Consider the following 15,000-nt stretch of genomic DNA (forward strand, 5'->3'; position numbering starts at 1 on the left):
GCTTGGCACTTCCAATAAGCCTCGTTGTTTGCTTTTGCCCTATTGCCTTTGTCTTTTCATTTCCAGCCGTCTCTCCTCGCTCTCCTCTCTTTCCATTCCACTCTTGTCTTCCTCTCTCGTCCTTTCACCTCCTCCTCTCTGTGTCCCTGGCTATCTTCTAAATAAGCAGTGCTGCTCTTCATTTAGGCATGGAGACCACTGCCATTGTTGTGTAAAGGCAAATTGCTTGGCCCGGCTCCCGGCCGCTTTGTGCCGTAACTCACCCCTAGGGGGACGAGGGAGGCTTTGCATAACATCAATCCGTGTGCACGTGTGACGCGTGTGTGCATGTGCATGCTGCTGTGTGTGTGTGTGTAACAGGAGTGAACTGGAGAGGAGTGATGGATCCACATGGGGACATGCAGACATGCACGGCGTGGCCATATGAAAATGAGTCAGGCTTGGTGACAGTATAGTAGCCATTTTGGTTCCTCGGCCTCTCGTTCATCATTCATGAGGCCGTTTATTCTTCAGCACGCACAACGATGGTCCTTTATTTTGTAGCGCTGAATTATTCAGCTGCTTGTTGTGAAGGATACCCATGATGATGGGGGATTGTAACATAAACGCACACACGCACGCATGCACGCACGCACGCACGCACACACACACACACACACACACACACACACACACACACACACACACACACAGGAGATTCCCCTGTCTGATCTATGGGGACTTTTCTTCCACTGTTTGTCTGTGTGTGTGTGTGTGTGTGTGTGTGTGTGTGTGTGTGTGTGTGTGTGTGTGTGTGTGTGTGTGTGTGTGTCCCATGATAGATGAGGATGAATCATAGACTTGCCTGTTCATGTGCTGTTTACAGAGCAGAGCTGTTTATTGAAGACAACAATACATCCACTATTCCATGAGCATGACCAAGGGACATTATGTGCACTTGCGTGTGGGTGAGTGTCCCCTATCATGTGTATGGAGGGGGGGTGTTGTGCTCAGGGAGAGGTGGGTAGAGCGGAAGCTGTGTGTGTGTGTGTGTGTGTGTGTGTGTGTGTGTGTGTGTGTGTGTGTGTGTGTGTGTGTGTGATCTATTCCCTATAGTCTCCCGACGTTATTAATACAATTAGTTTTCCTGGGAAACCCTAGAGAGTGGAGGTGTGACTCATTGTGGGTAGAGGAGTTTGCATCTCCCTGTTCACCTCTCTCCTCTCCTCTCTGTCTCTTTCTCACTCACTCTCTCACTCACTCTCTCTCTGTCTCTGTCTCTCTCTCTGTGTCTCTCTCTGTCTCTCTCTCTCGTTCTTAGCTTCTTGTCAACCTCTCTTGATCCCTCCGTGTCTATGTTTTGCTCTCTCAACAGTTCTGCCTCTCCAGTGCTCTGGGTTGCACTCTTTCTTTCTTTCTCTCTTTCTTTGGGTCTTGCTCTCTCTCTCTCTCTCTCTCTCTCTCTCTCTCTCTCTGGCTGCCTGCCTGCCTCTGTCTCTATCTGTCTCTTCGCCTCTTCTCCCTCCCCCTCGCTCTCTCACTGATGGAAACTTGCACCTCTCCTGTAGTCCCTCTCCAACTCCATCTACCCCCCCCCCCCCTACCCAGTGTTGAGCCAAAACAGTGATTTGTTCCACTCTGCTTGTTTACAGTTTGTTACATCATGACACCTTTCACACCACTCACCCTGTTATTACAACTGATTTGTCTGCGTCTGCTCAGCCAGACATGGAGAGCCAGAGAGAGTTTGTCTTAGAGGTCGACCAAGAGTGGATTTTTAAAGGCCAATATAATAACAATAGTTTGGAGCAGGAAGAAGCAGATTAATCATCTATCGGCACTAGTTTGCATTTTGATGATTTTTTTCTTCCTCTATACTACAATGAGCCAGAGCTTTCTCCAGCACTGGCATAGCACTATGTGGAGATAGGTCTGGCCAAGCAAGACTACTCACAATACAACACTACCACTAGGGCATGTGTATCAATAATGTATCACTAGAGCAAGTATCACGATATGGCACCAGTGTATCAATAATGTATCAATGAAATATCATGATATATCGATATTTTGTTATTTTGTCCCACCCCTCCATCTTCTCCTCACAAATGCACACAAACACAACGTCCTCTCTGACCACATTACTTATATTATATATTGTGGTGAATAACCACCATTAATCAGGTTGGTATTCACCCTCTTCACTTCCACTATTAAGATGCCATTCCTCTGTAGCCTAGCTTATGGAACATGGCTGCATATGTAAGATAGTATAGCACCATTAATAATGTAACACAGACACACACTTACCCAACAAGAAAGCACACATGCACTCACACCAACGGTCACACACATTACACACACACATCCATGCAAACACACAGGGACCTGCACAGCAGTGAGGATAACCTCCCACTCCTCATTTTGCATTCAGGCTCGGAGAGACGTCGGCATTTTAAATACTTGGAAGCCTCAGCCAAATTAGACCTGCTTTCGAGGGTTGTTAGTTTGTTGCAGCCTACGCGCCAGGAGCAAATTGAATATGGTGGCCAAGCTCGGTATTGCAAGTCTTGACACCCTGCGGGCCCAAAAAAAGTTTTTCTCGTCTACATACATGGGGAAAGAAGCAGCTGTAAAACTCATGGAAAATATTTTCTGGGTATCACTCAAAGTCAAAAACGACTCTTAACACATTCAGTGCCACAGCGCTTCAGTAAAATTGTCTGGAGCCTGTGCCAGATTCACTTCCATTCAGTTGAAAACAGCTATAGAATTTTTTCTATTATGGCTATATTAACGGGGCTGGACTTTAATGAAACATTGAACACTCCTGCTTCTTCCAAAGAAGAAATTTTGTTTCTAGACAGTTCCATTATGAAATTACAGCCTCTCAAAAAAGTGCACTTTCAAGGGTTTTCTGTCGTTTTTTTTTAGTTTCCAAGATATAGGCCCTTTTATGAATACCTTTTGCACTCTAATTTCGAGCACATTCACTGACTCTGGCTGGTGTTTTCTGATGTGGTGGCGTGTGGTGTGGTTTCTGTGAAGCCTGTGTGCCACACACCCCTCTCCCCCCCCCCCCCCTCCCCCCTCTCCCCTCTCCACCTCTGAGCTGCGGGCTCCTCCCACACGCACAGAGTTTGTTTTCTCGTTTTTGCCCCGGACAGATCCCAGCGCCCATCAAGAAGGAAATGATGCGCGCTGGCAAACGCGACTGAACGAAAAGGCTTGGCCGTTCGGCTTCGGATGCTGGCTTTCTAGGAAATCGTGTGGAGATAGATAGAAGCATAAGAGCTCAGTTGTGAGCGCGGATGCAGCCGAGCCCACTGTCCGCTGTAGACAGAGCAATATATACGGCGCTGGCAGAAAGCATGCATCGGTTTCCACTTTCTCCGCTGTCTCCTGTACAAAGTAAAGGATCTGAGGTGGGTGGAGCAGCTCCTGTGACGATGTTTAAGGTGGCGCCGTGTGATCCCTTGAAGGGATTCATGCTCACTGGCTAGGTACGACCTTAAACAGCAGAATTATGGAATAATATGAATTATGATTTTAGGACGTCCACAGACGTCCTTGGCACTCCTCGTTACTTTTTTTTAGGACGTCCACAGACGTCCTTGGCACTGAATGTGTTAATTATCAAGTTTTAAATTATGAGTAATTTTTTTTTTTCAGAAGCCACCAAGAGCTGTTTTCTAGAGCTTGCTCTCTCTCTATGGCTCTGGCCACTTTACTGGAACATACTCATGAATGCAAGCAGCATACACTTGGGAATACGTAAGCAGACATGCGTACAGTACAGGACTGTGGGCCACACATCACGTAAATAAAACCAGGAATAATATGAGCTTCAATTTACTTCATCCGCAGCAGCTTAGGTTTGAATGAATGGGTGGCCGTTTTCACTCTCTTATCCAGCTTTTCTTTTCGTGTGCAAATACAATGAATATAAAACAATAAATTCCAGTATATCCCACAGCCACAGCTATCATGCATTTACTTTTCCAAAAGAAAACAGGTGCAACAAAACATCAAAATGTTATCCATGGACAAGGAGTTTAGCCTGGCTCCTCCAGACCTTCGAAGCCACGCCCACTCCACAGTTGTGGATTTGGCTGTTCTTGAGTAGATGAGGAAATTAGTTTATGAGTTGACGATTCAGTCTGAATATCAGAGTTTACACACAGAGTCAAAAATTTCGTATGTGTTTTTTTAATCCCCCATCCGGGGAAAAAAATCGTCACGCACAGAAAACATTGAACACTGAGTCAGATGCATTTTATTATTATGTTCATCGTTCTATTCACAATACGGAAAAAATAGGCCTAGTCCTCTCCTGTATACTGGACACAGGGCTCCATCAATGCTCACATTCACCTTGCCAAGCCGGCTGTGGTGCGCTGTGGCCGTGCTGCAGGGGAGAGGGAGCAGAGAGGGAGAGAGGTGAGCGAGCTGTTCAGACTGGACTCCAGCCGAGCGGGACTCGGCCAGTTGTTCTTCCATGGCTTATTTTCGACTTGCATGTGTGACAAACTGCACGCTTTGTGTCTTCTTCACTGATGGTGAAAAATGTCCACACTGAGGAGGACATGCTGGCGTGTGTGTGGTGGCTGCAGCCCATCTGTCTGTCTTGCTGCTTTGGGGTGCGCGCACGTCACGTGAAAAAAGTGGGGGAGCCAACCGGCACACAGAATCGGATATGTAGACTGACCGGCGCAGTCATGGCCGATCAGCTGAAAATCGGCAATTTCCGGTCACGTGCCGATCAATCGGTGCATCTCTACTCAACGTCATGTTCTTTGACAATGTTGGTGTTACATGTAGATGTGATAATGACTAGTCTTAGGGAGTGGTGAGTCCACCACTACAATCCAGCAGCTCCTCTCCCCTGGGGTGTGTTTCCTACTCTGTTAGATGTTGTGGTAAAGTCTCCCCTATATTTCTGAATGGTTTAAACAGCAAAGCTCCCCGGAGATCAATTCATAGTTTTGAGAAGAGAGGAGAGAGGAGAAAGCAGTGTCTTAGTGCCTGTCTTAGTGGTTCATGGTCTGACGCGCCACTGCCACCACTTAATTAGCCCAAAAATATCTACACTGTGAATTTAGCACTCTGGAGGTCTCCCCTGTCAAGCTGCCTGGATTCCTACTTCTAGCACACCTCTGGTCACAGTAAATGAATAAATATGTGGAGTATCCTTCCTAATGTCACTGTAACCTTGGACTTGCACCAACTCCTCACTTCTTCACATCAGCCTGGATGTGTGTCTGTCTCAGCCAAGTTGCTTTAACCGGAGATTCATGTGAAAGGGAGACAGTTCAGCCCCGACCTATAGACAAACTCAAAGCTATACATACCCTAAGTCACGTGACGTCCTCTCCTGCATTCAACATACAACCACGTGATTTCATCCACCATTCATTTTCCATCTACAGCTTGTTCAAATGATGTTTCGTGTAGGGATTTAATTTTAACGTTATACAAGGAGGGCGGAGGAGGGCGCAGGGCGAGTAAACTTGCGGTGGAAGCAGACAGTGTATCGGTCGAGACAGTAAAGCCACGTTGGGACGAGCCGTACTGTGCTGTTCTATGTGGTGGAAATGAGCCAATTGGTCTCAGTTTCATAAACGTTTGTTAACCACAGACCTTATTTCAGGCATCTTACCACAATACCCATACAAAAAACCCATTGACTTCCAGACGAGGGGACCAGGCGATGCTAACTTCTGGCTTTTCAGACTCATTCCTGCAGCACTCTATAGGCCCAGTTAACTTCTGGCTTTTCAGACTCATTTCTGCAGCACTCTATAGGCCCAGTTAACTTCTGGCTTTTCAGACTCATTTCTGCAGCACTCTATAGGCCCAGTTAACTTCTGGCTTTTCAGACTCATTTCTGCAGCACTCTATAGGCCCAGTTAACTTCTGGCTTTTCAGACTCATTTCTGCAGCACTCTATAGGCCCAGTTAACTTCTGGCTTTTCAGACTCATTCCTGCAGCACTCTATAGGCCCAGTTAACTTCTGGCTTTTCAGACTCATTTCTGCAGCACTCTATAGGCCCAGTTAACTTCTGGCTTTTCAGACTCATTTCTGCAGCACTCTATAGGCCCAGTTAACTTCTGGCTTTTCAGACTCATTCCTGCAGCACTCTATAGGCCCAGTTAACTTCTGGCTTTTCAGACTCATTCCTGCAGCACTCTATAGGCCCAGTTAACTTCTGGCTTTTCAGACTCATTCCTGCAGCACTCTATAGGCCCAGTTAACTTCTGGCTTTTCAGACTAATTTCTGCAGCACTCTATAGGCCCAGTTAACTTCTGGCTTTTCAGACTCATTCCTGCAGCACTCTATAGGCCCAGTTAACTTCTGGCTTTTCAGACTCATTTCTGCAGCACTCTATAGGCCCAGTTAACTTCTGGCTTTTCAGACTCATTTCTGCAGCACTCTATAGGCCCAGTTAACTTCTGGCTTTTCAGACTCATTCCTGCAGCACTCTATAGGCCCAGTTAACTTCTGGCTTTTCAGACTCATTTCTGCAGCACTCTATAGGCCCAGTTAACTTCTGGCTTTTCAGACTCATTTCTGCAGCACTCTATAGGCCCAGTTAACTTCTGGCTTTTCAGACTCATTCCTGCAGCACTCTATAGGCCCAGTTAACTTCTGGCTTTTCAGACTCATTTCTGCAGCACTCTATAGGCCCAGTTAACTTCTGGCTTTTCAGACTCATTTCTGCAGCACTCTATAGGCCCAGTTAACTTCTGGCTTTTCAGACTCATTCCTGCAGCACTCTATAGGCCCAGTTAACTTCTGGCTTTTCAGACTCATTTCTGCAGCACTCTATAGGCCCAGTTAACTTCTGGCTTTTCAGACTCATTCCTGCAGCACTCTATAGGCCCAGTTAACTTCTGGCTTTTCAGACTCATTTCTGCAGCACTCTATAGGCCCAGTTAACTTCTGGCTTTTCAGACTCATTCCTGCAGCACTCTATAGGCCCAGTTCAATTCAATTCAATTCAATTTATTTAAAGTGTAAAATCACCATTCGAGATGGTCTCGAAACACTTTACAGTTCAGGAAAACAACAACAATGGAAGAAAACATGATAGTACAGTGACCTATACATGATAATAAAAGTCACATCAAGAGAAGTAAATAGTCAAATACAATACATTAGCAAACAATATCATAAACTTGTGAGAACATATAAGTCTTGAGTTTGGCTTTGAAGATATTTATGGAGCCAGCCTCCCTAATTGATCGGGGGAGCTGGTTCCAGAGATATGGAGCACGATAGGAAAAAGCTCTACCTCCTGCCGATTTTGTATTAATTTTCGGGACAGTAAGATAGTTACCATCCTGTGAGCGGAGGGGGCGCGTGGGGGCATATGGGATGATTAGCTCAGCTAGGTATGGGGGTGCAAGCCCGTGAACAGCTTTATACGCTAATAAAAGTACCTTGAAATCCGATCTGGTCTGAATGGGGAGCCAATGGAGACGGATTAGGACCGGAGTTATATGATCAAACTTCCGAGTTTTGGTTAGAATTCTGGCAGCTGCATTCTGTATAAGTTGCAGCCTTTTAGTGCTGTAAAGTGGCAAGCCAGAAAATAGGACATTACAATAATCCAATCTCGATGAAACAAAGGCGTGTATCAGGGTTTCAGCATCTGAGAGACTTAGAAAGGAACGGATTTTTGATATATTACGAAGATGAAAAAAAGATGTTTTAGTAATAGCTGCAATATGAGGCTGAAATGATAAGTGAGAATCAAAGATCACTCCAAGGTTTTTCACAGTGGAGCTTTCGCGGACAATACATCCATTTATATTAACAACTACATTTAGGTCCTTGTGCTTAGTGGGTCTAATGACTAATAGCTCTGTTTTAGCATCATTTAACAGCAGAAAGTTTGAACACATCCAGTTTTTTATATCGGACAGGCATGCCTCTAAATTTAGAAGGTGGGAGAGATCATTCGGTTTTACTGGTACATATAGCTGACTATCGTCGGCGTAGCAGTGGAAATTTACACCATATTTTTGAATAATCGCACCAAGGGGAAGCATATAGATGAAAAAGAGAATAGGGCCAAGGACCGATCCCTGGGGTACACCAGACAAAACATGAGAAAAGTCAGACAGAGAGTTGTTGTACCTGACACGTTGAGTTCTATTTGATAGATACGAGTGAAACCATGAGAGCACTGTCCCCTTAATACCAATGTGCTTCTCGAGGCGGTCTAAGAGTATGCTATGGTCAACAGTGTCAAATGCTGCGCTTAAGTCAAGAAGCAGCAGCAGGGATGTCATGTTGGAGTCAACAGTGATTAGTAGATCATTTACTACTCTGGTCAGGGCCGTTTCGGTAGAATGACGAGATCGAAAACCAGATTGAAATTTCTCGAAAAGGTTGTTATTGGACAGGTAGGCTGTGAGCTGTTCAGCAACAGCTCTTTCGAGTAGTTTTGACATAAAAGGAAGGTTGGAAATAGGTCTGTAATTGTCCAAAATTTGTGGGTCGCTGTTGGGTTTTTTAAGTAACGGTTTAACAATGGCAGTTTTGAAAGCTAGTGGGACAGAGCCCGAAGAAAGTGACCTATTCATAATATTAAGAATAGGACCCTTTAAAACAGGAAAAAGTTCCTTAAAAAGCGTAGATGGAATAGGGTCTAACATACAAGTTGTGGGTTTTGAAGCATTTACCAAGCTGGTAAAGGCCTCAGGGGAAACTATTTCAAACTGGGAAAGAGTGCAGGTGGTTCCGGACACGGTGTCTGAAGTGACATCCAGTTAACTTCTGGCTTTTCAGACTCATTTCTGCAGCACTCTATAGGCCCAGTTAACTTCTGGCTTTTCAGACTCATTCCTGCAGCACTCTATAGGCCCAGTTAACTTCTGGCTTTTCAGACTCATTCCTGCAGCACTCTATAGGCCCAGTTAACTTCTGGCTTTTCAGACTCATTCCTGCAGCACTCTATAGGCCCGGTTAACTTCTGGCTTTTCAGACTCATTTCTGCAGCACTCTATAGGCCCAGTTAACTTCTGGCTTTTCAGACTCATTTCTGCAGCACTCTATAGGCCCAGTTAACTTCTGGCTTTTCAGACTCATTCCTGCAGCACTCTATAGGCCCAGTTAACTTCTGGCTTTTCAGACTCATTCCTGCAGCACTCTATAGGCCCGGTTAACTTCTGGCTTTTCAGACTCATTTCTGCAGCACTCTATAGGCCCAGTTAACTTCTGGCTTTTCAGACTCATTCCTGCAGCACTCTATAGGCCCGGTTAACTTCTGGCTTTTCAGACTCATTTCTGCAGCACTCTATAGGCCCGGTTAACTTCTGGCTTTTCAGACTCATTTCTGCAGCACTCTATAGGCCCAGTTAACTTCTGGCTTTTCAGACTCATTTCTGCAGCACTCTATAGGCCCGGTTAACTTCTGGCTTTTCAGACTCATTTCTGCAGCACTCTATAGGCCCAGTTAACTTCTGGCTTTTCAGACTCATTCCTGCAGCACTCTATAGGCCCAGTTAACTTCTGGCTTTTCAGACTCATTCCTGCAGCACTCTATAGGCCCAGTTAACTTCTGGCTTTTCAGACTCATTCCTGCAGCACTCTATAGGCCCAGTTAACTTCTGGCTTTTCAGACTCATTTCTGCAGCACTCTATAGGCCCAGTTAACTTCTGGCTTTTCAGACTCATTCCTGCAGCACTCTATAGGCCCAGTTAACTTCTGGCTTTTCAGACTCATTTCTGCAGCACTCTATAGGCCCAGTTAACTTCTGGCTTTTCAGACTCATTCCTGCAGCACTCTATAGGCCCAGTTAACTTCTGGCTTTTCAGACTCATTCCTGCAGCACTCTATAGGCCCGGTTAACTTCTGGCTTTTCAGACTCATTTCTGCAGCACTCTATAGGCCCAGTTAACTTCTGGCTTTTCAGACTCATTTCTGCAGCACTCTATAGGCCCAGTTAACTTCTGGCTTTTCAGACTCATTTCTGCAGCACTCTATAGGCCCAGTTAACTTCTGGCTTTTCAGACTCATTTCTGCAGCACTCTATAGGCCCAGTTAACTTCTGGCTTTTCAGACTCATTCCTGCAGCACTCTATAGGCCCAGTTAACTTCTGGCTTTTCAGACTCATTTCTGCAGCACTCTATAGGCCCAGTTAACTTCTGGCTTTTCAGACTCATTCCTGCAGCACTCTATAGGCCCAGTTAATTGTCTCTGACCCATAATGCACTTGTTCACACACATTGCTCACACATCCTCTCCAGAGGAGCAGCATACGCCTGCTTTTCCCTCATTAACTCCATCCAGAATGCTGTTTGTCAGCTCCGCTGCCATGGGCATCAACGGGCCACATATGTGTCCCGAGCCGGAGCAGGTGGAAAACTCCAACTCCCAGCAGGCACATGGCCTCCTGACCCCGCCTCCACAGACATCAGTGCCAGCCGCTCACCTGCTGCCTCACCTCTGACACAAGCACCTGGGGAAAAGACAGGGAACACATGCACCGCAGAAAGACCTCCTGCCGCTTGGTCCAGCTCTGTCCTTCAGCGTTCTCCTGCTTCCCTGTCCCCTCATCTCATCCATTCATCCATCTGTGCTGTCTGTGTTTTGTCACCGCTCTCCACTTCTGCTATTTTGCTGCTTGTTTTCAGCTTTGCTCTCCCTCTCCCTCCCTCTCTTGGTCTCCTTTCCTCCCCAGTTCTCTCTATTCCAAGGAGGAAAGATTTTTTTTTTTACCAATCTCGTCCCAGTTAAATAGGCCAAGCTAGAAATAGTATGCCTATGAATGTAGCAGTCTGAAATAAGGTCTCGTCAACTGGAGTGTTGGTTCATAAAGCCAAGCTGTCATTCATTTCCTTGTCGTCACCAATATGGCAAGATCCCCATGATGTTCATACATGGGCTGGAGAGATCTGCTATGTATTTTCATCTTAGGCACAGGGGCACGTAATATTCCTTTCATAACGGAGTGGTATTATTATTAAAACATGAATAGATTGAGTAACCTTGAGAATCTGACTCTAGCACTCACTTTTCGCTCTCCTCACCGTTGCCATGGCAATGCAGCTGCACCTTGCAGCACGTGTGTGTGTGTGTGTGTTTTCAAAACCACATTGCAGTTTTCACTCCCCTGGATTTTTTTTCTCCCCTTAAAGTTTCCACCTGCATGGAGGCGACCCATCGGTTTGTGCAGCCACTGCAGAGAGAGAGAGAGAGAGGGAGAGAGAGAGAGAGAGACTGAGACTGTGTGTGTGTGTGTGTGTGTGTGTGTGTGTGTGTGTGTGTGTGTGTGTGAAGGCACGCAATGTATGCAGGTGGTGTATGTGTGTATGTCTGTATTTGTGCAGGCAAAGAGATAATGTAACCATGATTGGGTGTGTGACTGAAGCACTCCCTCTCTCAACTGCCACGCACACACACACACACACACACACACACACACACACACACACACACACACACACACACACACACACACACACACACACACACACACACACACACACACTTACTTTATAGTTTGACTGCCAGAGTTGTGTATTTGTTATGCTTGGTGAGAGCCCCCATTACAGGAAATGTATACAGACAAATGGTGCATAACAGAGCAGCCAATTTAGAGCTATTTCTGGGTGCCCTGGTGCTTCAGTATAGCCTGGTAAACCAGCCGGTCAATGAAATGTGAGTTCACGTGACTGGCTGGTTTAGCAGGCTACAGCTTGGGTGGGCTAAGGTTCACTCACAGCATCGTGTGTTTAAATCTGCCCAACAACCTTTGCTGCATGCCATCTTCTCGCTGCCATCTTTTTTGTTAGTGTGTGCAGCCAAAATGAAAAATCATCCTTAAACAAAGTGACGCAGCACCAAGATGTTCATGTTTCAAAGTTTGACGTTTAAACATGATGCATGTGTCTGCAGTAGGCACATCACCATGGCTCACCACCATTGTCCCAAGAGAATCTTCCTGCTTTACAGAGTATCTCCTGACATATCTATGTTCAGTAGCTGTCATTCTGCCTCTGCATGTAATTCAGCCCATGTTAATGACATGAGGGTGATGGCAACAGCTGTTGAGGAGCAATGAAGCACAGGTGCGGCACACCACAGGAGAACCGCTGAGTCACCGAGTCACACAGACACATGCACACAGACACACACGCACACGCACACACACACACACACACATACACACACACACACACACACACACACACACACACACACACACGGACACAGTCTCATACCCACTCTTACAGCACTTATGAAGAATTTCAACAGAGCTTTCATGAGCTGGGTGGTATCACTTTAGTATAACTAGATCTCTCACACTTCACACGCTCCTTTCTAGCATCCCTCACTGCCTCCCTCACCACCTCGCACGCTGCGCGTGTTCGCCCGCTCAACTGACAGCGCTCATTTCTACCTACCTGCATCGTTGTTTTACCCTCGAGGTCTCGCCTGCCAATCCTCACCTTATTATAGTAATGAGATATTGATATGTGATTTATTCATTATTTCATTCATTATTATTTATTCCAAGGGGCTAGCTCATAGCTCCGTTTACGACGCCAATGTCGAAGTAACTTAAACCTGCATTGTTTCGAATGGCCTGCAGGGGGCGACTTCACTGGATGCAAAAAGAAGTCCAGTTACATGGAAGTGAAAGGGAAAATGACCCTACTTCTCACCTTATTTATGGCCCCAGTAAACACTTTCCTAGTGAGTTTATGGTCTCAATCGCCAGTTTCAAGTTTTCTTCATGATGTCTTCATGATTTCGAGTAAAATAGACGTTTAAAAAAAATACGTTTTGGGGCGTGATTGACAGGTCGCTTGTCCAGTGATCGTGCAGCTCGTTGGTCAAGGACCAATAGCAGACTGCTCTTCTCGTCCAAATTCACATCACTTCTGGCTCCAAATAACCAAGATGGCGAGGGTGAAAATGCCAACCTTGATGCTTCAAACGGAGTCCAAAAACGAATGCGTGACATCATGGTGGTTACGTCCATATATTTGTCCAGTCTGATTGATTCAATGTCACTGGAAGACTGTTGACTCCACTCCCTCCTCTCCTCTCTGTAATGTATAGTGTCTGTGAGTGACTTGAAGGACACCAGGGCTTTACATGGTCTGGAGCTCAGCAACTTACATGTATGCCCATGTCTCTCCTCTGTGTCACTCCAGGCTGTGTGTGTCCGTGCTGCAGTGAGCTAAGCTGCAGCTAGGGGGGGTGGTGCTCTTTCTAAGCAGCAGCGGCGAAACGTTTAGACTCGACAGGAACAGCTTTCTTTGCTGGTCTACACTTCTCCCTCTGTTGTTAAAGCCAGTTCTGGCCCAGTTCTTCCTCTCTTGCGCTGTTCACCACATCCAGTTCTCTCCCTGTCCTTTCTTATTTACGTTATCCCTCCCTCCCTCCCTCCCTGCATCTAAAACTGTCTCCTCCTCCCCCCCCCCCCTTCCATTTGCTCTCTCCCCCTCCCTCCCTCCCTCCTGTCTCCCGCTGTATGCCAGCCAAGCTCCATGCTCCCCACTACGTATCTTTACCGGCCAGCGCTGCCAACAATTAGAACACATTACTGCCAATTGTGCCACCTGCCTCCCCCTGAAAGGCAGAGAAAGAGGAGAAGAGGGGAGGGCACTGTGCCAGTGGAGGGGTGTGTGTGTGTGTGTGTGTGTGTGGGGGGGGGGGGGGTGATTTACACCATTCTCGATATAAAGCACAGTGTTTAATTACCAATAAGCAGTGTTTTAATCAGAGGCCTGGGTGTGTGACAATGGTAACTGTGTGTGTGTGTGTGTGTGTGTGTGTGTGTGTGTGTGTGTGTGTGTGTGTGTGTGTGTGTGTGTGTGTGTGTGCTGGTGGGTGGGTGGTGGTGGTTGATGTTTAAGCTGTCATCATGTTTAAGCTGTTTGGTTGAAGAAGATTGAGTAGGGGCTTGGATGGAGGGGGGAGGGTCATTGTGTGGGGGTTCATTATTATTTTTGCAGCATATGCAGTGTAGGTTGTTGTGTGTATGGTGTATAGAGATAGTGGAGAAAGGTGTAGGTTGTTGTGTGTATGGTGTATAGAGATAGTGGAGAAAGGTGCAGGTTGTTGTGTGTATGGTGTATAGAGATAGTGGAGAAAGGTTAGGTTGTTGTGTGTATGGTGTATAGAGATAGTGGAGAAAGGTGTAGGTTGTTGTGTGTATGGTGTATAGAGATAGTGGAGAAAGGTGCAGGTTGTTGTGTGTATGGTGTATAGAGATAGTGGAGAAAGGTTAGGTTGTTGTGTGTATGGTGTATAGAGATAGTGGAGAAAGGTGCAGGTTGTTGTGTGTATGGTGTATAGAGATAGTGGAGAAAGGTGTAGGTTGTTGTGTGTATGGTGTATAGAGATAGTGGAGAAAGGTGTAGGTTGTTGTGTGTATGGTGTATAGAGATAGTGGAGAAAGGTGCAGGTTGTTGTGTGTATGGTGTATAGAGATAGTGGAGAAAGGTGCAGGTTGTTGTGTGTATGGTGTAGAGATAGTGGAGAAAGGTGCAGGTTGTTGTGTGTCTGGTGTAGAGATAGTGGAGAAAGGTTAGGTTGTTGTGTGTCTGAGATAGTGGAGAAAGGTGCAGGTTGTTGTGTGTAGGGTGTATAGAGATAGTGGAGAAAGGTGTAGATTGTTGTGTGTATGGTGTATAGAGATAGTGGAGAAAGGTGTAGATTGTTGTGTGTATGGTGTATAGAGATAGTGGAGAAAGGTTAGGTTGTTGTGTGTATGGTGTATAGAGATAGTGGAGAAAGGTTAGGTTGTTGTGTGTCTGAGATAGTGGAGAAAGGTGCAGGTTGTTCAGGTTGTTGTGTGTATGGTGTATAGAGATAGTGGAGAAAGGTGTAAATTGTTGTGTGTATGTATGGTGTATAGAGATAGTGGAGAAAGGTTAGGTTGTTGTGTGTATGGTGTATAGAGATAGTGGAGAAAGGTTAGGTTGTTGTGTGTATGGTGTATAGAGATAGTGGAGAAAGGTGTAAATTGTTGTGTGTATGGTCGGTGTATAGA

At 45.9% G+C, this 15,000-nt stretch overlaps 1 protein-coding gene across 2 annotated transcripts in view; it reads left to right on the top strand.

Annotated features, from left to right (window-relative positions):
- The window catches only part of plxna4 (plexin A4), a gene marked incomplete at both ends in the record, with an annotated part of 489,925 nt that overhangs the window by 116,499 nt on the left and 358,426 nt on the right, over positions 1–15,000 (top strand). The gene's annotated exons all lie outside the window — the stretch shown is intronic.

This window comes from Poromitra crassiceps (genome assembly GCF_964638095.1).
Source record: "Poromitra crassiceps genome assembly, chromosome: 2".
NCBI classification, from domain to species: Eukaryota; Metazoa; Chordata; class Actinopteri; order Beryciformes; family Melamphaidae; genus Poromitra; species Poromitra crassiceps.